Source organism: Neomonachus schauinslandi, chromosome 5, assembly GCF_002201575.2.
Source record: "Neomonachus schauinslandi chromosome 5, ASM220157v2, whole genome shotgun sequence".
Classification (NCBI taxonomy): domain Eukaryota; kingdom Metazoa; phylum Chordata; class Mammalia; order Carnivora; family Phocidae; genus Neomonachus; species Neomonachus schauinslandi.
Window position 1 is genome coordinate 146051981 of NC_058407.1, and position 218 is coordinate 146052198.

The following is a 218-nucleotide window of genomic DNA, read 5'->3' on the forward strand; positions in this document are numbered from 1 at the left end:
CAACCAACTGAGCCACCCAGGCGCCCATGGACTCTTGGTTTTGGCTCAGGTCAGGATCTCAGGGTCCTGGGATGGAGCCCTGAGTCAGGCTTTACGCTCACGGAGGTGTCTGCCTCAGGATTCTCTCTCTCCCTCTCCCTCTGCCCCTCCCACCTTCTCTCTCTCTCTCTCTCAAATACATAAATAAATCTAAAAAAAAAAAACAGAATGGAGAATTT